The sequence below is a fragment of the Arachis hypogaea genome, chromosome 13 (genome assembly GCF_003086295.3).
Source record: "Arachis hypogaea cultivar Tifrunner chromosome 13, arahy.Tifrunner.gnm2.J5K5, whole genome shotgun sequence".
In the NCBI taxonomy this organism is placed as follows: domain Eukaryota; kingdom Viridiplantae; phylum Streptophyta; class Magnoliopsida; order Fabales; family Fabaceae; genus Arachis; species Arachis hypogaea.
The window spans coordinates 85,902,197-85,926,840 of NC_092048.1; the positions used below are offsets into that span (position 1 = coordinate 85,902,197).

Here is a 24,644-nt window from a genome sequence, read left to right on the forward strand (position 1 = left end):
TATACATCCTGATCTACCTCCTTGTCACATACTGTGTCAGCAATTTGCAAGAATTGTGCCAGAAACTCAGTAGGTTCTTCCTGTAGAAGACCGAAATACTGGCAGTTTTGCTGCACCATGACAATGAGCTGACGATTTAGCTCAAAACTGCCTGCTTTGATGGGAGGTATACAGATACTACTCCCATATGCAGCAGCAGTGGGATTAGCATATGACCCCAGAGTCCTTCTGGACTGTTCATTTCTACTTAGATCCATGATGAATAAAATGGAATTGATATGAATTGCAAAGAAAAAATATATTTTTATTTTTTTATTTTATTTAAGTAGAATAAACCAAATTATTAAGATAATTAAAAATAATAAGATAAAATAAAATAATTAGAAATTAGAATGTAAATTTCGAAAACCAAGAGAAAAATAAATTTGAAAATGAAAGTAATTGCCTAATTAAGAAGATTGGAAAAACTTTGGATATGATTTTTGAAAAAGATTTTGAATTTTGAAAAGATTTGATTTTTAAAATAAAAATCTGAATTTTTAAAGGTATTTTTCGAAAATTCAATTAAACTAAAGGAAAAAGATATTTTTGAATTCAATGAGAAAAGAGAAAAACAATAAAAAGACACAGAACTTAAAATTTTAGGTCTAATGCTCCTTATTTTCGAAAATTTGGAGGAGAAACACCAAGGAACACCAAACATAAAAATTTTAAGATCAAAACACAAAGAAGCCTCAAGAACACTTTGAAGACTCACAAGAACATAAAAAGAACACCAAACTTAAAACTATTGGAAAACTAAAAATAAGTTTTCAAAAATAATAAAAAAATAATAAGAGAACACCAAACTTAAAAGTTTGAGATGAGATTTAATCAAAGAAAAATTATTTTTTTTTTTAAAATTTTAAAAGGAAAATTCCCAATTACCAAGAACATAAACACAACGCTCTAGCCAATTGAGTTATAAATTTAAAGTGTTTTAATAAAGGTATTTAATGTATAAAATATTTTATTTTTATTTATTTTTGGATACTAATAATTCAAAAATGCACAAGAAAAACAAGAAAAATCACAAAACAAGAAAAACTAAAGATCAAATAAGAAAAATAAACAAGAACAACTTGAAGATTAAGAAAGAACAATGAACACAAACTTAAAATATGAAACTAAACTCAAACAGAAAAACTCAATTATAAGTTTATAAAATTTTTGAAAAATTTAAAAAGAGAAAATAAGGATTTAAAAAAAATTCAACCAAAAACAATAATAGAAGACTCTAAACCAAAAAGAAAAATTTTTCCTAATCTAAGCAACAAAATAAACCGTCAGTTGTCCAAACTCGAACAATCCCCGGCAACTGCGCCAAAAACTTGGTGCACGAAATCACAATCACACTCTTGTAATCCCGCACAACTAACCAGCAAGTGCACTGGGTCGTCCAAGTAATACCTTACGTGAGTAAGGGTCGATCCCACGGAGATTGTCGGCTTGAAGCAAGCTATGGTTATTTTGTAATTCTTAGTCAGGAGATCAATAATAAGAGTGATTATATTTATGAAGAGTAAAAAGCATAAATTAAATAGTACTTGTATGCAGTAATGGAGAATGTGTTGGAGTTTTGGAGATGCTTTGTCTTCTGAATCTCTGCTGTCCCCTGTCTTCTTCTTCACGCACGCAAGGTTCCTCCTATCGTAAGCTGTGTGTTGGTGGATCACCATTGTCAATGGCTACCATCCGTCCTCTCAGTGAAAATGGTCCAGGTGCACTGTTATCGCACGGCTAATCATCTGTCGGTTCTCACTCATGCTGGAATAGGATCCATTGATCCTTTTGCGTTTGTCACTACGCCCAACCCTTGTGAGTTTGAAGCTCGTCACAGTCATTCAATCCCTGAATCCTACTCAGAATACCACAGACAAGGTTTAGACTTTCCGGATTCTCAAGAATGCTGCCAATGGATTCTAGCTTATACCACGAAGATTCTGATTAAGGAATCCAAGAGATACTCATTCAATCGAAGGTAGAACAGAAGTGGTTGTCAGGCACGCGTTCATAGGTTGAGAATGGTGATGAATGTCACAAATCATCACATCCATCATATTGAAGTGTGAATGAACATCTTAGATAGAAACAAGCGTGTTTGAATAGAAAACAGAAATAATTGCATTAATTCATCGAGACACAGCAGAGCTCCTCACCCCCAACAATGGAGTTTAGAGACTCATGCCGTCAAAGAGTACAAAGTTCAGATCTAAAAATGTCATGATGTTCAAAATAAATCTCTAAAAGTTTTCTTAATACTAAACTAGTAACCTAGGTTTACAGAAAATGAGTAAACTATGATATATAGTGCAGAAATCCACTTCCGGGGCCCACTTGGTGTGTGCTGGGGCTGAGACTTGAGCTTTACACGTGCCTAAGCTGTTTCTGGAGTTAAACTCCAGGTTGTAACCTATTTTGGGCGTTTAACTCCAACTTGTAACCTGTTTCTCACGTTTAATGCCAGAATAGGGCAGAGAACTGGCGTTGGACACCAGTTTGCATCATCTAAACTCGGGCAAAGTGTGAACTATTATATATTGATGAAAAGCCCTGGATGTCTACTTTCAAATGCAATTGAGAGCGCGCCATTTGGACTTCTGTAGCTCCATAAATTCCATTTCGAGTGCAAGGAGGTCAGAATCCAACAGCATCTGCAGTCCTCTTTCAGCCGCTGAATCAGAATTTGCTCAGGTCCCTTGATTTTAGCCAGAAATTACCTGAAATCACAGAAAAATACACAAACTCATAGTAAAGTTCAGAAATGTGATTTTTATTTAAAAACTAATAAAAATATACTAAAAACTAACTAAATCATACTGAAAACTATATAAAAACAATGCCAAAAAGCGTATAAATTATCCGCTCATCAGCTAACCATGAAATCCATTCTATTCTTCTCTCCAAAATTTCGGTACTTAGGGTTTGTGATTTTTGATGTTTAGGTTTGTTCTAATCCTTGCTTAGCCTTGGATTTTTGCTATTAAATCTATTGGAAAAGGTAAGAGCCATTAAACCCTTATGAATTTATGTTTAATTGGAATCCTAGGTTGATTTGAGGTGATTTATATGCATATAGTTTGATTGTTGTGCCTTTGGGAGCTATTGGAACTTAATTGTCAATACTGGAGTGGAATTGAAAGCTTGGATTGTGGTTGGGAGCTTGTTTGTGCTAAATTGGAATTTTGGTGCATATAGGGAATCGGCCAAGGTATGGTTTCGGTTTTCTCTATGTAGTATATAATATTCATGGACACTTAGGCTAGTGACCTATAGGATAGGTTTGGATTTATGTTGTTGTTGATGATGGTTGGTGGATACGGTATGTTGAAATGATATTGTTATGTTGAGAACTAATGATGTTGAGATCTGATACTTGATGATTTTGAATGATTGTATATTGTTGGATATGGATTTAAAGCATGAATGAGGTTGATTATGTGAATTGATAGAGATGAGGTAATAATTGGTGAATGTATTGGTGAAGGATTGATTTAGAGTCATATATTTGATGTTGACGATTGAGAATGGTGATTGGTAACCCTAGAAGGTAAATTGTGTTGTAAATGGGAGTTTGGTATTGATCTGCTTGGATGTGGCTTGATGAATTGCTAAATTTGAGTATATGTGAAATTGGATAAAAAGGGAATTTTTGTGAACTTTATTCTATCATAACTTTTGCCTTGGTTTTCAAAATTGATTGAAATTTGATTAGAATTAAAGATATTTGAAAACCATTTAAATTGATATAAACTTTGAAAAATTTGGAATTTTGTAGAGGAAGTTATGATCATTCCAAGTTGGTGTTAAAAATCTGAAATTCTGCTAAGTTGCAGAATTTCATAATTTTTGATATGTGCGAGTGCACACCCTTGTGTGGATGCACACCCTGCAAAAATTTTGATCTGTGCGGACGCACACACCTCTGCGCACGCACAGGTAGGAAAATGCATTCTGTTTGCAGCACTAGCACAGCTTGTGCGCGCACATATCTAAGGATGAATTGCAACCTGTGGGTCCGCACACACCTCTGCGCACGCACGCGTTGGGAAGGCCAGTCTGTTGGGGCGCTGGCACAGGTTGTGCGAGTGAACAGATTTTGTAGGTTTTGCCACATGTGCATATGCACACATTTTAAAAACTCTTCGGAGCATGCGCATGCACACCACTGTGTGGCCGCACACGCCCTGTTTCTCAAATTTTACTTGTTTTCAACTATTCCACCTTTCCAAAAAGGTTGTAAGCTTCTATAACATCGTTTTAAGACTTTTGGGCTTGGTTCTGAGTATGAAAACATGGGACATAACCGAGGGGTTTTAGTTGATGATTGTCTGGAAAAAATTTAGAAAACGGAGTCCTAGATTTCTGGGGTGCTGAGGATGGTTTGATGTCGTGTGAAGGGTGATTGATAAATGAGATGAGAAATTATGAATTGTTGATGTTCGGAAACTGAATTGTGGATTGACGGTGGTTGAGATGAGTCGAGGACTCTGAACGAGATTGATGGATCCACTTTATACTGAAAATGTTTTTCTGAAACAACTGAAATAATGTTTTATATTGAGAATATGAGACGCTATGCGCCCGGCAGGGACGGTGGTTGGATCCCGCCTGTCGAGGTAGCGACGGTGGCGTAAGGGTGGTAGTTCGTCCCGCTTGCATTGAGATGTGAGGTCTGTAGCAAGAGTATCCCATTCGCATCCCTTCGGATCTATAGAGCGTGCAGGCGCCGGTACCTAGACAGTGATCCAAGCACTATATCTCGGGGGTTCCCATATGAGAATTCCGAAGGGCGACGTCTCCATTGAGATGTGTCGGGTTGGCAGTTGAACCAACAATGTGATATTACAGCCAGTAGGGCAGGCATTCATCATATGCATTTTCTATCTGTTTGTATGGTTTGTTTAGTTGTAATGGCTTGCCTATTTGTATAATATGCCTAATTGCTATTTGAATTAATCGCCTTATATGTCAATACTTGTGTTTTACTTGCATTGTATATTATCTGTGTTTTCTACTGGGATTGAGGAGGTTCGTAAGGCGGTGGCGATGGGATCGCATGGAGGATAGGTTGGTGAAGGCTGTGGGACAGCAGTGCTTAGTTAGAGTAGAAATCCCCTAAGATAGATTAACTGGTTTATTTATGTTAAGGTTTATACTATGCTTATTTGTTTTAGAATGCTTAAGTTTGAAATCTTGTGATGGATATGGAGCTTAGGATTATTGCCTTTGGCGTCCTGGGGTCTCATATCCTACATCATTGGGCACTGTTACCATACTAAGAACCTCCGGTTCTCATACCATATTTCTGTTGTATTTTTCAGATGCAGGTCGCAACTCACCTCGGTGAGTTGCTTTAGACGGTGACAGAAGCAGAGGATCTTGGATTCTTTTAGAGTCTTTTGGTTTAATTTGTTTATACATCTCTCCTTTTGTATTTTGTTTTGCCTAGAGGCCTGTATTTGAGAGAAAAAAATTGTATAAGCTATTTTTACTGTCTGGTTCTTTTTGGTCTGTATATATGGCTAGCCGGCTTAAACTCCGCGAGCTGTGGCTAGTGTCCTATGATGTTATATACTTATATTTTGATATATCTTATTTGTATCTTGTGCTTTAAGTTAGAAGCTTCGTTAGTACATTTGCGCTTTTTAAATCCAAAAATTGAGCCATATTCTTCATCGGGCTTCTAGATTATATTAATCCTTTCTATATATTATATGTATGAGCTTAGAACTATCGTAATCTCTGATTAACCTTTGCTTTACGATGCGATGTAAAGGTTAGGCTAATTAGGGTGTTACAATTTACGGGGAGATTAGGGTCTCTGTGGTAGAGGCTAGAACCCAAAGGCATAACATTCTCTGATCCAGAAGATTCGACCTTGTCTGTGGCGTTTTGAGTAGGATCATTAAGGAGAATGGACTGCAGGAGCTTCACCCTCAATCAGACTGGATGCGCACTAACCCTGGTGTTCAGATCTGGAGGAACATTGACGACTGGTGCATGAAATTGTGATCTCTAGCAACGGCGCCAAAAACTTGGTATGCACGTTTATAATCTCAAATTCTTTTTCACAACTCCGATACAACTAACCAGCAAGTGCACTGGGTCGTCCAAGTAATAAACCTTACGTGAGTAAGGGTCGATCCCATGGAGATTGTCGGCTTGAAGCAAGCTATGGTCATCTTTGTAAATCTCAGTCAGACAGATTCAAATGGTTATGGGATTTTGATAATTATGATATAAAATATAAAATAGGATAGAGATACTTATGCAATTCATTAGTGAGAATTTCAGATAAGCGAATGGAGATGCTTTTGTTCCTTCTGAACCTCTGCTTTCCTACTGCTTTCATCCAATCATTCATACTCCTTTCCATGACAAGCTGTATGTTAGGCATCACCGTTGTTAATGGCTACTTCCCGTTCTCTCAGTGAAAATGGTCCAAATGCACTGTCACCGCACGGCTAATCATCTGTCGGTTCTCGATCATGTTGGAATTGGATCCATTGATCCTTTTGCGTCTGTCACACGCCCAATACTCGCGAGTTTGAAGCTCGTCACAGTCATCCCATCCCAGATCCTACTCGGAATACCACAGACAAGGTTTAGACTTTCCAAATCTCAAGAATGGCCGCCAATAATTCTAGCTTATACCACGAAGACTCCGATATTTCGGAATGGAGGCTAAGAGATAAACGCTCAATCCAAGGTAGAACGGAAGTGGTTGTCAGGCACGCGTTCATAAGTTGAGAATGGTGATGAGTGTTACGGATCATCACATTCATCATGTTGAAGTGCAAGCAAATATCTTAGAATAGGAATAAGCTTGAATTGAATAAGAAAACAATAGTACTTTGCATTAATTCATGAGGAACAGCAGAGCTCTACACCTTAATCTATGGTATGTAGAAACTCTACCGTTGAAAATACATAAGTGATGAAGGTTCAGGCATGGCCGAATGGCCAGCCCCCTAAACGTGATCTCCAAACATAAAATTATTCAAAGACTAACCAGAGATGTAAAATAAATCACTAAAAGTAGTTTTTATACTAAACTAGTAGCTAGGGGTAAATAAGATAAGTAAATGATATAGAAATCCACTTCTGGGCCCACTTCGTGTGTGCTTGGACTGAGCATTGAGCTTTCATGTGTAGAGATTCTTTTTGGAGTTAAACGCCAGGTTGTAGCCTGTTTCTGGCGTTTAACTCTGATTTGCAACCTATTTCTGGCATTTAACTCCAAAATAAGGCAGGGAGTTGGCATTTGAACGCCAGTTTGCGTCATCAAAACTCGTGCAAATTATGAACTATTATATATTGCTGGAAAGCCCTGGATGTCAACTTTTCAACGCAATTGAGAGCGTGCCAATTGGGTTTCTGTAGCTCCAGAAAATCCACTTCGAGTGCAGGAAAATCAGAATCCAACAGCATCTGCAGTCCTTCTTTAGCCTCTGAATCAGATTTTTGCTTAAGTCCCTCAATTTCAACCAGAAATTACCTGAAATCATAGAAAAACACACAAACTCATAGTAAAGTCCAGAAATGTGATTTTTATTTAAAAACTAATAAAAATATACTAAAAATAACTAAATCATACTAAAAACTATGTAAAAATAATGCCAAAAAGCGTATAAATTATCCGCTCATCACAACACCAAACTTAAATTGTTGCTTGTCCCCAAGCAACTGAAAATCAAATAGGATAAAAAGAAGAGAATATACTATAAATTCCAAAGTATCAATGAAACTTAGCTCCAATTAGATGAGCGGGACTTAGTAGCTTTTTGCCTCTGAACAGTTTTTGCATCTCACTTTTCCCTTGAAATTCAGAATGATTGGCATCTATAGGAACTCAGAATTCAGATAGTGTTATTGATTCTCCTAGTTCAGTATGTTGATTCTTGAACACAGCTACTTTATGAGTCTTGGCCGTGGCCCTAAGCACTTTGTTTTCCAGTATTACCACCGGATACATAGATGCCACAGACACATAACTGGGTGAACCTTTTCAGATTGTGACTCAGCTTTGCTAAAGTCCCCAATTAGAGGTGTCCAGGGTTCTTAAGCACACTCTTTTTTTGCTTTGGACCTCGACTTTAACCGCTGAGTCTCAAGCTTTTCACTTGACACCTTCACGCCACAAGCACATGGTTAGGGACAGCTTGGTTTAGCCGCTTAGGCCAGGATTTTTACCCTTGCCTTTTGGTTTAAAGGGCTATTGGCTTTTTCTGCTTGCTTTTTTTTTTTCGCAAGCTTTTGTATTCACTGTTTTTTCTTGCTTTAAGAATCAATTTTATGATTTTTCAGATTATCGATAACATTTCTCTTTTTCATCATTCTTTCAAGAGCCAACAATTTTAACATTCATAAACTACAAATTCAAAAGACATATGCACTGTTCAAGCATTTATTCAGAAAACAAAAAGTATTGTCACCACATTAAAATAATTAAACTAATTTCAAGGATGAATTCGAAATTATGTACTTCTTGTTCTTTTGTTTTTAAAGCATTTTTCATTTAAGAAAGGTGATGGATTCATAGGACACTCATATCTTTAAGACATAGACACTTAAACACTAATGATCATGTAATAAAGACACAAACATAAATAAACATAAAGCATAGTAAACGAAAAATAGAAAAATAAAGAACAAGGAAATTAAAGAACGGGTCCACCTTAGTGATGGCGGCTAGTTCTTCCTCTTGAAGATCTTATGGAATGCTTTAGCTCCTCAATGTCTCTTCCTTGCCTTTGTTGCTCCTCCCTCATAGCTCTTTGATCTTCTCTAATCTCATGGAGAATGATGAAGTGCTCTTGGTGCTCCACCCTTAGTTGTCCCATATTGGAACTTAATTCTCCTAGGGAGGTCTTGATTTGCTCCCAATAGTTTTGTGGAGAAAAGTGCATCCCTTGAGGCATCTCAGGGATTTCATGGTGAGGAATTTCCTCATGCTCTTGTTGAGGTCCATGATCTCTTGTTTGCTCTATCTTTTTCTTAGTGATGGGCTTGTCCTCATCAATGAGGATGTCTCCCTCTATGTCAATCCCAGCCGAATTGCAAAGGTGGCAAATGAGGTGGGGAAAGGCTAACCTTGCCAAAGTAGAGGACTTGTCAGCCACTTTGTAGAGTTCTTGAGGTATAATCTCATGAAATTCCACTTCTTCCCCAATCATGATACTATGGATCATGATGGCCCGATCCACAGTTACTTCGGATCGGTTGCTAGTAGGAATGATAGAGCGTTGGATGAACTCCAACCATCCTCTAGCTACAGGCTTAAGGTCCGGTCTTCTCAATTGAACCGGGTTGCCTCTTGAGTCAACTTTCCATTGACCCTTCTAGTGTAGGGGTGTGCGTTTTCTTGCATCATTGGCAAGTTGAACGCCAACCTTACATTTTCCGGACTGAAATCTAGGTATTTCCCTCGCACCATTGTAAGCCAATTCTTTGGATTCGGGTTCATACTTTGCTCAAGGTTCCTAGTGATCCATGCGTTTGCATAGAACTCTTGAACCATTAAGATTCTGACTTGTTGAATAGGTTTGGAGAGTACTTCCCATCCTCTTCTTCTAATCTCTTGTCGGATCTCTGGATACTCGCTCTTTTTGAGCTTAAAAGGGACTTCAAGGATCACCTTTTTCTTGGCCATAACTTCATAGAAGTAGTCTTGATAGACCTTTGAGATGAATCTCTCCATCTCCCATGACTCAGAGGTGGAAGCAATTGCATTCCCTTTCCTCTTTCTTGAGGTTTCTCTGGCCTTAGGTGCCATTAATGGTTATGAAAAAACAAAAAGCAATGCTTTTACAACACCAAACTTAAAAGGTTTGCTCTTCCTCGAGCAAAAGAAGAAAGAAAGTAGTAGAAGAAGAAGAAAATGGAGGAGATGGAGTGAGAGAGTGTATTCGGCCAAGGGGGGAAGTAGTGTTTGTGATGTATGAAAATGGAGTAGTGTTAAAGGGTTTATATAGGGGTGGGGGGATGTGAGTGGTTAAGGGTATTTGGAGAAGAGGTATGGAGGTGATTGGTGAAGGGTATTTGGGGAAGAGTGTTATGAAAAGGTGTGAAGATGAGAGAAGAAGAGGTGGGGTAGGTGGGGATCCTGTGGGGTCCACAGATCCAGAGGGGTCAAGGACTTAGCATCCCTGCTCCATTTAGGTGTGCATAATGCCCTTAGAATGCATGTCTGGCGTTGAACGCCAACTTGCTGCTTGTTTCTGGCGTTTAACGCCAGCTTTTCTCCCATTCTTGGTGTTTGACGCCAATTCCATGCTCTGTTCTGGCGTTAAATGCCAGTAAGCTCTTCCTCTAGGGTGAGCTATTTTTAATGTTATTTTTCATTCTGTTTTTGATTTTTCAGTTGTTTTTGTGACTTCACATGATCATCAACCTAAAGAAAACATAAAATAGCAATGGAAAATAAATAGATATAATTGAATAACATTAGGTTGCCTCCCAACAAGCGCATCTTTAATGTCAATAGCTTGATAGTGAGCTCTCATGGAGCCTCACAGAAAATCAGAGCAATGTTGGGGCCCCTCAACACCAAACTTAGAGTTTGGTTGTGGCCTCCCAACACCAAACTTAGAGTTTGAATGTGGGGGTTTTGTTTGACTCTGTACTGAGAGAAGCTTTTCATGCTTCCTCTCCATGTTTACAGAAGGAGAACCTTGAGTTCTGAATACAAGGTAGTCTTCATTCAACTGAAGGACTAACTCTCCTCTGTCAACATCAATCACTGCTTTTGCTGTGGCCAGGAAGGGTCTGCCTAGGATGATGGATTCATCCTCATCCTTCCCAATGTCTAGGATTATAAAATCAGCAGGGATGTAAAGGTTTTCAACCTTCACTAGCATGTCCTCTACTAGTCCATAAGCCTGTTTCATGGATTTGTCTGCCATCTCTAGTGAGATTCTTGCAGCTTATACCTCAAAGATTCTCAGTTTCTCCATTACAGAGAGGGGCATGAGGTTTATCCCTGACCCCAGGTCACACAGAGCCTTCTCAAAGGTCATGGTGCCTATGGTACAAGGTATGAAGAATTTTTTGGGATCCAATTTCTTCGGAGGTAATGTCTGCCTCATTAATGCATTCAGTTCATTGGTTAACAAGGGGGGGTTCATCCTCCCAAGTCTCAGTACCAAATAACTCGGCATTCAGCTTTATGATTGCTCCTAGATACTTAGCAACTTGCTCTTCAGTGATGTCTTCATCCTCTTCAGAGGAAGAGTATTCATCAGAGCTCATGAATGGTAGAAGGAGGTTCAATGGAATCTCTAGGGTCTCTGTATGAGCCTCGGATTCCTTTTGTTCCTCAAAGGGGAACTCCTTTCTGTCCAGAGGACGTCCCATGAGGTCTTCCTTACTGGGATTCACGTCCTCCTCCTCCTCTGGGCATTCGGCCACACCAAGTAAGGTTATGGCCTTGCACTCTCTTGGGATTTTCTTCTATATTGCTTGGGAGAGTACTGGGAGGATGATGAGCGGATAATTTATACGCTTTTTGACATTGATTTCAGTATGTTTTTAGTATATTTTAGTTAGTTTTATCATATTTTTATTAGTTTTTATTTAAAATTCACATTTCTGGACTTTACTATGAGTTTGTGTGTTTTTCTGTGATTTCAGGTATTTTCTGGCTGAAATTGAGGGACCTGAGCAAAAATCTGATTCAGAGGCTGAAAAAGGACTACAGATGCTGTTGGATTCTGACCTCCCTGCACTTGAAGTGAATTTTCTGGAGCTACAGATGCCCCATTGGCACGCTCTCAATTGTGTTGGAAAGTAGACATTCTGGGCTTTCCATCAATATATAATAGTCCATACTTTTCCCGAGATTTGATGGCCCAAACCGGCGTTCCAAGTCAGCATAGAAATTCTGGCGTCAAAACGCCAGAACTGGCATAAAAGCTGGAGTTAAACGCCCAAACTGGCACAAAAGCTGGCGTTTAACTCCAAGAAAGGTCTCTACACATGAAAGCTTCAATGATCAGCCCAAGCACACACCAAGTTGGCCCCGGAAGTGGATTTTTACACTAAACACCCTAGCTTACTCATTTTCTGTAACCCTAGGTCACTAGTTGATTATAAAAACCACTTTTAGTGATTCATTTGGGACCTCATGACACTCTACACGTTTCATATTGTATCTTCTACGGCATGAGTCTCTAAACCCCATGATTGGGGGTGAGGAGCTCTGCTGTGTTTCGATGAATTAATGCAATTACTACTGTTTTCCATTCTATCATGCTTGCTTCTATTCTAAGATATTCATTCGCACTTCAACTTGACGAATGTGATGATTCATGATAATCATCATCATTCTCACCTATGAACGCGTGCCTAACAACCACCTCCGTTCTACATGCAATCAAGCTTGAATGTGTATCTCTTGGGTTTCTAATCTAAGATTGGAACCTTCATGGTATAGGCTAAAATTATTGGCGGCCATTCCTAAGATCTGGAAAGTCTAAACCTTGTCTGTGGTATTCTGAGTAGGATCTGGGAAGGGATGACTGTGACGAGCTTCAAACTCATGAGTGTTTGGCGTAGTGACAGACGCAAAAGGATCAATGGATCCTATTCCAACATGAGTGAGAACCGACAGATGATTAGCCGTGCGGTGACAGCGCATTTGGAACATTTTCACTGAGAGGACTGATGGTAGCCATTGACAACGGTGATCCACCAACATACAGCTTGCCATGGAAGGAGCCTTGTGTGCATGAAGAAGAAGACAGTAGGAAAGCAGAGATTCAAAAGATGGAGCATCTCCAAAACCTTAACTTGTTCTCCATTACTGCAAAACAAGTATTTATTTCATGTTCTTTTACTTTTTACAATTAAATCTGAGAATTATTGATATCCTGACTAAGAGTTACAAGATAACCATAGCTTGCTTCAAGCCGACAATCTCCGTGGGATCGACCCTTACTCACGTAAGGTATTACTTGGACGACCTAGTACACTTGCTGGTTAGTTGTGCGGAGTTACAAAAGTGTGATTGTAATTTCGTGCACCAAGTTTTTGGCGCCGTTGTCGGGGATTGTTCGAGTTTGGACAACTGACGGTTTATCTTGATGCTTAGATTAGGAATAATTTATTTTTGTTGGTTTAGAGTCTTTTATTTGAGTTTAGTTTGATATTTTAAGTTTGGTGTCAATTGCATGCTTTTATTTTCTTCCAATTTTTTGAATTTGCATGTTCTTAGTTATTTCTTGATCTTTAAAAATTTTAAGTTTGGTGTGTTCTTTGTGTTTTCCTTTAAATTTTCGAAAATTTGTGTTTGATTTTCTAAAAATTTTAAGTTTGGTGTTTTTGTGCTTTCATTTACTTAAAAATTTTTCAAAAATTTGTTCTTGGTGTTCATCTTGATCTTCATAGTGTTCTTGGTGTTCATCTTGACATTCAAAGTTTTCTTGTTTGTTCTCTTTGCTTTGATCTAAAATTTCTAAGTTTAGTGTCATTTTGTTGTTTTTCTCTTTCCTCATTAAAATTCAAAAATCAAAAAAATATTTTTTTCCCTTATTTTACTCATAAATTTTGAAATTTTGCATTCAATTAGTCAAAGATTTTCAAAATCATATCTTTTTTTTAGTCAAGTCAAAATTCTAATTTCAAAAATTTATCTTTTCAAATCTTTTTCAAAAATCAAATCTTTTTAATTTCTTCAATCATATCTTTTTCAAAATAATTTTCAATCATATCTTTTTTATTGCTAATTCCAAAATCTTTTTAATTAATTTAGTTTTCAATTTGCTTTTATTTCATTTTCTTCTAATTTTTGAAAATCATATCCAGAATTTTTCAAATCTTTTTAATTAATTAGCCATTTTAGCATTCGAATTATTTATTTATCTTTTTACTTTTTCTCTTAATTTTTAAAACTTTTATTTTATTTTTTATTTATTTTGTTTTATTTTTTTCGGTTACTTTTAATTAAATAAAATAAAAAAAATTTCATATCAATTCCCTTTTCTCCATCATGGGCATAAGTGGAAGTGAACAGTCCAGAAGGACTCTGGGGTCATATGCTAACCCCATTACAGCTGCATATGGGAGTAGCATCTGTATACCTCCCATCAAAGCAAGCAGTTTTAAGCTAAATCCTCAGCTCATTATCATGGTGCAGCAAAATTGCCAGTATTCCGGTATTCCACAGGTAGAACCTACTGAGTTTCTGGCACAGTTCTTACAAATTGCTGACACATTATGTGATAAGAAAGTGGATCAGGATGTCGACAGATTATTACTTTTTCCATTCAAGCTAAGAGGTGGTTAAATAACCAACCCACAGCAAGCATAAAAACCTGGAGACAGTTAATAGACAAATTCCTGAATCAATTCTACCCTCCAAAAAGGATGACACAGCTGAGGCTGGACATCCAATACTTTAAACAAGAGGATCATGAATCCCTTTATAATGCCTGGGAAAGGTACAGAGGGATGCTAAGGAAATGCCCCTCTGAAATATTTTCAGAGTGGGTACAGTTAGACATCTTCTACTATGGGCTTACAGAAAAAGCTACGATGTCTCTAGACCACTCAGCTGGTGGATCTATACACATGAGGAAGACGATTGAAGAGGCTCAAGAACTCATAGATACAGTTTCTAGAAATCAACATTTGTACTCCAGTAGTGAGTCCTCCATAAAAGAAGAGGCTAGGGTAGTAACTACTGATCCTAATCCTCAAGAACAGATCATTGAACTTAATCAGCAATTACTCCTTATGACAAAACAATTAGCAGAATTTAAAGAGATGCTCCAAGACAATAAAAATGCTAACAAGAATATGGAAGCACAATTGAATCAGACAAGACAGCAGCTATATAAACAGATAACAGAAGAATGCCAAGCTGTTCAATTAAGGAGCGGGAAGACATTGAATAAATTAGCTCAAAGTAGCAGAAAGCCAAGAAAGGAACAACTGATAGAGGATGACCAAACCACTGCCCAAAATCCCTCTGAGGATAGCAAGAGCCCAGAGAGGAATAATTCTGGCATTTAAACACCAGAAAAGGGTGAAAGATTGGCGTTAAACGCCCAGTGGATGCCCACTTCTGGCGTTCAAACGCCAGAAAAGGGAGAAAAGTTAGCGTTAAACACCCATTCCCTACCCAGTTTCTGGCGTTCAAACGATCTTCATAGATGTTTTTGGAATTTATTGTATATTCTCTTCTTTTTATCCTATTTGATTTTCAGTTGCTTGGGGACAAGCAACAATTTAAGTTTGGTGTTGTGATAAGCGGATAATTTATACACTTTTTGACATTGTTTTCAGTATATTTTTAATATATTTTAGTTAGTTTTTATCATATTTTTATTAGTTTTTATTTAAAATTCACCTTTTTGGACTTTACTATGAGTTTGTGTGTTTTTCTGTAATTTCAGGTATTTTCTGGCTGAAATTGAGGGACTTGAGCAAAAATCTGATTTAGAGGCTGAAAAAGGACTACAGATGCTGTTGGATTCTGACCTCCCTGCACTCGAAGTGGATTTTCTGGAGCTACAGAAGCCCAATTGGCACGCTCTCAATTGCGTTGGAAAGTAGACATCCTGAGCTTTCCAGCAATATATAATAGTTTATACTTCGCCCGAGATTTAATGGCCCAAACTGGCGTTCCAAGTCAGCATAGAAATTCTGGCGTCAAAACGCCAGAACTCGCACAAAAGCTGGTGTTTAACTCCAAGAAAAGTCTCTACACATGAAAGCTTCAATGCTCAGCCCAAGCACACACCAAGTGGGCCCCGGAAGTGGATTTTTACCTTAAACACCCTAGCTTACTCATTTTCTATAACCCTAGGTCACTAGTTGATTATAAAAACCACTTTTAGTGATTCATTTGGGACCTCATGACACTCTACACATTTCATATTGTATCTTCTATGGCATGAGTCTCTAAACCCCATGGTTGGGGGTGAGGAGCTCTGCTGTGTTTCGATGAATTAATGCAATTACTACTGTTTTCCATTCTATCACGCTTGCTTCTATTCTAAGATATTCATTCGCACTTCAACCTGACAAATGTGATGATCCGTGACAATCATCATCATTCTCACCTATGAACGTGTGCCTGACAACCACCTCCGTTCTACATGCAATCAAGCTTGAATGTGTATCTCTTCGGTTTCTAACCTAAGATTGGAACCTTCGTGGTATAGGCTAGAATTATTGGCGGCCATTCCTGAGATCCGGAAAGTCTAAACCTTGTTTATGGTATTCCGAGTAGGATCTGGGAAGGGATGACTGTGACGAGCTTCAAACTCACGAGTGTTGGGCATAGTGACAGACGCAAAAGGATCAATGGATTCTATTCCAACATGAGTGAGAACCGACAGATGATTAGCCATGCGGTGACAGCGCATTTGGAACATTTTCACTGAGAGGACGGATGGTAGCCATTGACAACGGTGATCCACCAATATACAGCTTGCCATGGAAGGAGCCTTGTGTGCATGAAGAAGAAGATAGTAGGAAAGCAGAGATTCAGAAGATGGAGCATCTCCAAAACCTCAACCTGTTCTCCATTACTGCAAAACAAGTATTTATTTCATGTTCTTTTACTTTTTACAATTAAATCTGAGAATTATTGATATCCTGACTAAGAGTTACAAGATAACCATAGCTTGTTTCAAGTCGACAATCTCCGTGGGATCGACCCTTACTCACGTAAGGTACTACTTGGACGACCCAGTGCACTTGCTGGTTAGTTGTGCGGAGTTACAAAAGTGTGATTGTAATTTCGTGCACCAGAGGAGTTTTAGTAATCTTCTTACTCAGCTGACCCACCTGTGCCTCTAAAGTTCTAATGGAGGACCTTGTTTTATTCATAAAACTTAGGGTGGTCTTGGATAGAGCAGAGACTATGGTTGCCAGGCCAGAATGGCTCTGTTCCGAATTCTCTGTCTGTTGCTAAGAAGATGATGGAAAAGGCTTGCTATTGCTAAACCTATTTCTTTCACCATTATTATTGAAGCTTTGTTGAGGCTTCTGTTGGTCCTTCCATGAGAAATTTGGATGATTTCTCCATGAAGGATTATAGGTGTTTCCATAGGGTTCTCCCATGTAATTCACCTTTGCTATTATAGGGTTCTCAGGATCATAAGCTTCTTCTTCAGAAGATGCTTCTTTAGTACTGTTAGATGTAGCTTGCAATCCATTCAGACTCTGAGAAATCATATTGACTTGCTGAGTCAATATTTTGTTCTGAGCCAATATGGCATTCAGAGTATCAATTTCAAGAACTCCCTTCTTCTGAGGCGTCGCATTGTTCACAGGATTCCTCTCAGAGGTGTACATGAACTGGTTATTTGCAACCATTTCAATAAGTTCCTGAGCTTCTACAGGGGTTTTCACGTGAAGAGATCCTCCTGCAGAATGGTCCAATGACATTTTTGACAACTCAGACAGACCATCATAGAATATACTTATGATGCTCTATTCTGGAAGCATGTTAGTAGGACACATTTTGATCAATTGCTTGTATCTTTCCCAAGCTTCATAGAGGGATTCTCCTTCCTTCTGTCTGAAGGTTTGGATTTCCACTCTAAGCTTGCTCATCTTTTGAAGTGGAAAGAATTTGGCCAGGAAAGCACTGACCAGCTTATCCCAAGAGTTCAGGCTATCCTTAGGTTGTGAATCCAACCATGTTCTAGCTCTGTCTCTTACATCAAAAGGGAAAAGCATAAGCCTGTAGACCTCAGGATCAACTCCATTGGTCTTGACAGTGTCACAGATTTACAAGAATTTAGCTAAAAACTGATGAGGATCTTCCATTGGAAGTCCATGAAACTTGCAATTCTGCTGCATTAGAGAAACCAATTGAGGCTTAAGCTCAAAATTGTTTGCTTCAATTGCAGGGAGTGAGATGCTTCTTCCATAGAAGTTGGAAGAGGGTGCAATAAAGTCACCAAGCATCTTCCTTGCATCTCCACCATTGTTATTAGGTTCGGCCATGTCTCCTTCTTTTTCGAAAATTTCTGTCAGGTTCTCTCCAGAGAGTTGTGCTTTAGCTTCCCTTAGCTTCCTCTTCAGAGTCCTTTCAGGTTCAGGATCAGCTTCAACAAGAATGTTCTTATCCTTGTTCCTGCTCATATGAAAAAGAAGAGAACAAAAAAGAAAATATGGAATCCTCTATGTCACAGTATAGAGATTCCTTATGTGAGTATAAGAAGAGAAGAATAGAAGGAGGAGAAGAGAAAAACTCGAACACAGAGAAGAAGATGGGGTTCGAATTATGAGTAGAAGAGAAGTGTTAGTAGATAAATAAATAAATAGAAGGAGATGAAAGAGGGGAGATTTTGAATTTAATTTAAACTAAAAGGAAAAATATTTTTGTTTTTATTTTAAAATTTAGTTAGAATTCGAAAATTAAAAAGAGAAATAAAATTAAAATTAAAATTTGAAACAATTAGTTAATTAAAAATAATTTTAATAAAGTGGATAGGAGTTTTCGAAAATTAGAGAGAGAAAATTAGTTAGGTAGTTTTGAAAAATATATGATTGAAATAGAAAACTTTTAAAAATAAACCAAAAAGTCAAGTAGTTAATTGAAAAAGATTTGAAAATCAAATTTGAAAGGGTGAGAAGTTAGAAAAGATTTTGAAATTGATTTTGAAAAAGATATGATTGAAATTGAAAAAGATATGGTTGAAAATCATTTTGAAAAAGATTTGAATTGGAAATTAAAGAGATTTGATTTTGAAAGTTGAAATTGATTACTTGACTAACAAGAAACTAAAAGATATGATTCTAAAATTTAAAGATTGAACCTTTCTTAATAGGCAAGTAACAAACTCAAAAAATTTTTTGAATCAATCACATTAATTGTTAGTAAAGATTTTGAAAAATATGGAATAAAATAAGAAAAAGATTTTTGAAAATCAATTTGAATTTTCGAAAATATGAAAGAAATAATGAAAAGGATTCGATTTTTAAAAAAAGATTTGAAAAAGATAGAATTTTTAAATTGAAAATTTGATTTGACTCATAAGAAACAACTAAATTTTGAAAATTTTTTGAAAAAGTCAACTCAAATATTTGAAATTTATGAGAAGAAAAAGGGAAAGATATTTTTTTATTTTTTGAATTTTTAATGAAGAGAGAGAAAAAAGGAAAGATATCATTTTTATGTTTTTCTCTTTTTCTATTAAACAACAAAAATGAAACACACATAAAAATTTAAGATCAAAATAAAAATGCATGCAAGAACACCTTGAATGTCAAGATGAACACCAAGAACACTTTGAAGATCAAGATGAACATCAAGACTTATTTTTGAAAATTTTTAAGAAAAGAAGAAAAAATGCAAGACACCAAACTTAGAAATTTTCAAACTTTAGACACTAACAAATTGAAAATGCATATAAAAAACAAGAAAAGACACAAAACATAAAAATGCAAAGATCAAACAAAGAAGATCATCAAGAACAACTTGAAGATCATGAAGAATAGTTCCATGCAGGTGTTCTTCGAAAATTTTAAGAAAAGTTAAAAAGATGCAATTGACACCAAACTTACAATTTGACACTAGACTCAAACAATAAACACAATTATTTTTGGTTTTATGATTTTATTAATTTTTTTATTTTTCAAAAATTAATTGGAAAAAGAAAAATAAGGATTTCAAAATTTCTAATGAGAATTCCAGGAATCATGCAATGTTAGTCTAAAACTCCGGTTCAGGAATTAGACATGGCTTACTAGCCAGCCAAGCTTTCAGTGAAAGCTCCGGTCCAAAACACTAGACATGGCCAATGGCCAGCCAAGCTTTAGCAGATCATTACATTCAACAGCAAGATTGATAGAAATCAACAAGCTCTTGTGATGATAAGTTGAAACCTCGGTCCAAAATATAAGACATGGCTTCACAGCCATCCAGACTTCAACAGATCATCATAAAACTCTAGAATTCATTCTTAAAAATTCTAAAGACATAGAATAAATTATTTTTTTTTGAAAAATTGTTTTTCGAAAATAAAAAAATAAAAACAAAAGCTTAAAATTAAAATAAAATTACCTAATCTGAGCAACAAGATGAACCGTCAGTTGTCCAAACACGAACAATCCCCGGCAACGGCGCCAAAAACATGGTGCACGAAATTGTGATCTCTAGCAACGGCGCCAAAAACTTAGTACGCACGTTTATAATCTCAAATTCTTTTTCACAACTCCGATACAACTAACCAGCAAGTGCACTGGGTCATCCAAGTAATAAACCTTACGTGAGTAAGGGTCGATCCCACGGAGATTGTCGGCTTGAAGCAAGCTATGGTCATCTTTGTAAATCTCAGTCAGGCAGATTCAAATGGTTATGAGATTTTAATAATTATGATATAAAATATAAAATAGGATAGAGATACTTATGCAATTCATTGGTCAGAATTTCAGATAAGCGTATGGAGATGCTTTGTTCCTTCTGAACCTCTGCTTTCCTACTGCTTTCATCCAATCATTCATACTCCTTTCCATGGCAAGTTGTATGTTGGGCATCACCGTTGTCAATGGCTACTTCCCATCCTCTCAGTGAAAATGGTCCAAATGCGCTGTCACCACACGGCTAATCATCTGTCGGTTCTCGATCATGTTGGAATAGGATCCATTGATCCTTTTGCATCTGTCACACGCCCAACACTCGCGAGTTTGAAGCTCGTCACAGTCATCCCATCCCAAATCCTACTCGGAATACCACAGACAAGGTTTAGACTTTCCGGATCTCAATAATGGCCGCCAATAATTCTAGCTTATACCACGAAGACTCCGATCTTTCGGAATGGAGGCTAAGAGATAAACGCTCAATCCAAGGTAGAACGGAAGTGGTTGTCAGGCACGCGTTCATAAGTTGAGAATGGTGATGAGTGTCACGGATCATCACATTCATCATGTTGAAGTGCAAGCGAATATCTTAGAATAGGAATAAGCTTGAATTGAATAAGAAAACAATAGTACTTTGCATTAATTCATGAGGAACAGCAGAGCTCCACACCTTAATCTATGGTGTGTAGAAACTCTGCCGTTGAAAATACATAAGTGATGAAGGTTCAGGCATGGCCGAATGGCCAGCCCCCTAAACGTGATCTTCGAACATAAAATTATTCAAAGACTAACCAGAGATGTGAAATAAATCACTAAAAGTAGTTTTTATACTAAACTAGTAGCTAGGGTTACATAAGATAAGTAAATGATGTAGAAATCCACTTTCGGGCCCACTTGGTGTGTGCTTGGGCTGAGCATTAAGCTTTCATATGTAAAGACTCTTTTTTGAGTTAAACACCAGGTTGAAGCCTGTTTCTGGCGTTTAACTCTTATTTGCAACCTGTTTCTGGCGTTTAACTCCAGAATAGGGCAGGGAGTTGGCGTTTGAACGCCAGTTTGCATCGTCAAAACTCGTGCAAAGTATGGACTATTATATATTTCTGGAAAGCCTTGGATGTCTACTTTCCAACGCAATTGAGAGCACACCAATTGGGTTTCTGTAGCTCCAGAAAATCCACTTCGAGTTCAGGGAGGTCAGAATCCAACAGCATCTGCAGTCCTTCTTCAGCCTCTGAATCAGATTTTTGCTCAAGTCCCTTAATTTCAGCCAGAAATTACCTGAAATCACAAAAAAACACACAAACTCATAGTAAAGTCCAGAAATGTGATTTTTATTTAAAAACTAATAAAAATATACTAAAAACTAACTAAATCATACTAAAAACTATGTAAAAACAATGCCAAAAAGCGTATAAATTATCCGCTCATCAACGACCTCTCAAGAAAGGCATTAATCACATACAGCCTGCCATAGAAGAAGTCATTCACAATTGAAGAAGACAGTAAGACCAGAGTTAATCCAGATGGACAAAGCAACACCAAGCCTCATCCATCTAGGTTTTAAGATTATCATTGTAAACAATCAAACAGCATTTAAACAAATCCAACAACTCTTCTATCTACCTGACTAAGACTTGCAAGATAACCATAGCTTGCTTCAAACCACAATCCTCGTGGGATCGACCCTGACTCGCTCAGTTATTACTTGGACGACCTAGTGCACTTGCTGGTACAGTTGTACGAAGTGTGGGGATTCGTGCACCAATACGTCTTTTGTTTTTAGAGGTCGTAACATCTCACCACCTCTGATTTACGACTTAAGTGTAAAGCTCTGTGTGGTAGGGTGTTACAAAAATTCTTAACAATACACATAAATGTCTTATTTTTATACTAAAATTTGCTATAAATACATAAAAATATTTGTTTCAATTCTACATTTTTTCATTCTTCTTCTTTTCCTTATTTCTTTCTTTCTTTTAGTTGAATGAATGTAGATCATAGTTATTAAAATCGGACCAGACCGGCCGGTTCGACTAAAAAATAAATAAATCGGACCCAATACCAGCTCAGTCCAAAATTAAGATCGCTTAAAGTAAAGAACCGCCACGAATCGGTCAAACCCGGAGTGAACCAGTGATGATGATATTTGCTCGATGGTCTAGATTTTCTTCTTATAGAAAAGAATTACTTCGTTGCAAGTATAGTTCTAAACCAATAAACAATTCTCACATCAAAAAATTTGGTTGTCACATGTACAAACCCCAAATAGGAATTAACCGAAGTATTTAGACTCTGGGTCGTCTCACGAGGATAGCAATGAAGGGGTCAATTATTGGCTATGAGAATGCAAGGGGGGTTTGATTAATAAGAGGGCAAGAAATTAAATGAGCAAGAATTTAAATGACAAAACGCGTAAATCAAGCAAGTAATTAAGGGAAGCAAGATAACGTACTCTTGGCTGAGACTTAGGTAATTGAGATCACTATCCTTGTCAACAATTCAAATATTGATAATTATGAGGAACCGAGCTCATTAGGTCTACTCACTAAAGCCTTAAGTACGTAATGTCTACTCCTAGGCTTGGAGTACGTCAAATGGCTTGATCAACATCAATCCATAAGTCCCAACCTAGCTACTAATTGACTTAGTAGTAGGCTAGAGTCAATGGTTATCAAATTGATCCCCAAGGATTCTAGAATTACCAATTTAATAAAGTCCAAGGACTCAAGATCACTCAATCCCCTTAGCCTAGGCCAAGGATCAAGAAAACTACTCAAAAACTATAGGAAGCATTATATCAAACACCTAATGTGCAATAAAAATAAACATCACAAAATGCTAAAATTAAAGAGACCCATAACTTTCATAAGTGAGAAATCAATAATAGCAAGCAAGATTAACATAAAAGAAACATAGAAACATGAAATTGCATTAAAAAGGAAATTAGATCTAACAATGTTCATCAACATACAAGAGAGCAAAATGAGAAATTGACTTTACAACTAAGGAAATCAAGATGTAGAATTGAGAAATTGTAAAAGAAACAAGATGAAATTAAGTAATTAATTCAAGATCCAAGACAATTTAACCTAATCCTAACCTAATTCTAGAGAGAAGAGGGTATCAACATTTATTCAATGCAAGTTAACTAAATGCAATCTATCTATATGAATGCATTGGCTTAGTCAAAATAAATCAATCTCCAAGAATATACATATGCAAGCTCAAGGGCTAAGGCAATGGCAATCAAGCAAACCACAATTGGATTGAATCATTGAAAGATTTTACAAACTTGCAAGAAAAGATGATCATGGGTGGAAACATGTAATTGAGCGATCGAACCCTCGTCGGAGGTGTATCCACTCTAGGCATTCAAGTGTATGGGGTTGATTCACTCGATTCTCCCCTGATCATGCTTTCCAAGATTTGTTTTTCATCTAACAATCAACAATTATTCTATGCATGCATACAAATATCATGAGGACTTTCCCATAGGTTTTAATGGGGCTAGGGTCAAGGTAGGGTGCATGTGGTCAAGTGAGTTTGAAATTTGAATCTTTGATTAACTTAAACTTCTCACCTAACTTATGACTACCTATACAATTCTAAACAATCCTAGCTATCCATTCTTCACTTTTCTACACACTCATGCATTCCCTTTTGATCACTACACATATGCATTGATTTTTATTCAACTTTGACTTTGGGGCATTTTTGTCCCCTTTTTATTGCTTTTCTTTTTCTTTTTCTTTTTCTTTTCATTTTGTTTTTCTCAAACTAATATGTATACAAGAACATCAATGCATATAGTTTACACATGATTAATACATGAGTATGTACCCAATTCCCAAGATTCTCAACACAAATACAAAAACACACTTTTATCTCTACCCAATGTTCCCAACTTTTCCAAAATCAAATGATGAACACTCTCACTAGCCTAAGCTAATCAAAGATCCAAACAAGGGACATTTATTATTTTTCACTTAAGCTTGTAATGTTCTTCAATTAAGAATAAGTGGGTTAAGCATAGGCTCAAAATTGGCTAACAATGGAAGATAAAAGGTAGGCTATTTGGATAAGTGAGCTGTTTGAACAATGGCCTCAATCATATAAATGCATGTATACACAAAATAATGGACATAAAGAATCGAACAAATCAAGGATTACAATCATAGGAAGAGAATAATGCACACAAGAATAGAAATAAGTGGTTATATGATGTAACCACACAATTAGGCTCAAAACACTCATGCTTGTGTTCTTAGCTCAAAACATGATCC

General features: G+C 37.0%; 1 non-coding gene across 1 annotated transcript; it reads left to right on the top strand.

The window, feature by feature from the left end:
• The first annotated feature begins 17,493 nt into the window (after positions 1 to 17,493).
• On the top strand, positions 17,494 to 17,601 carry LOC112738449 (small nucleolar RNA R71). The gene has a single exon (XR_003169409.1). It is a non-coding gene; the product is annotated as a small nucleolar RNA R71 (small nucleolar RNA).
• The last annotated feature ends 7,043 nt before the right edge of the window (positions 17,602 to 24,644 follow it).